General features: G+C 48.8%; 1 protein-coding gene across 1 annotated transcript in view; it reads right to left on the bottom strand.

Moving 5' to 3' along the window:
• CSUI_009629 (3-oxo-5-alpha-steroid 4-dehydrogenase) overlaps positions 1-247 on the bottom strand; it is an 8733-nt gene extending 8486 nt beyond the window's left edge. The window contains exon 1 of the mRNA XM_068069742.1: positions 1-247. This exon is cut by the window's left edge and continues 454 nt beyond it. The gene's annotated coding sequence lies outside the window, so the exon portion shown is untranslated.
• Positions 248-250: the final 3 nt, after the last annotated feature.

Raw genomic sequence — 250 nt, forward strand, 5'->3', positions numbered from 1 at the left:
TCTTTAGACTGTTTGCTGCTTGCCAAGAGGAAGGATCTCTGTACGAAAAGAGGGAGATCCTTCGTCTGCTTTTTGGTAAGAAAGCCGTGTCGAAAAAAAGCACACTACATACGGTGGAGGCGGCGGTGCGTAGTCGTTGTTGTACACGTGAACAGAAATGAGAAAGCACGACTGGCTGTGTACGACAGCTACACTAGAGGTATCTCAGCTGAGGTAAGGAAGAGGGGAGGGAGACGAAGAAAACAACCAG

This window comes from Cystoisospora suis, assembly GCF_002600585.1.
Source record: "Cystoisospora suis strain Wien I chromosome Unknown contig_5830, whole genome shotgun sequence".
NCBI lineage: Eukaryota > Apicomplexa > Conoidasida > Eucoccidiorida > Sarcocystidae > Cystoisospora > Cystoisospora suis.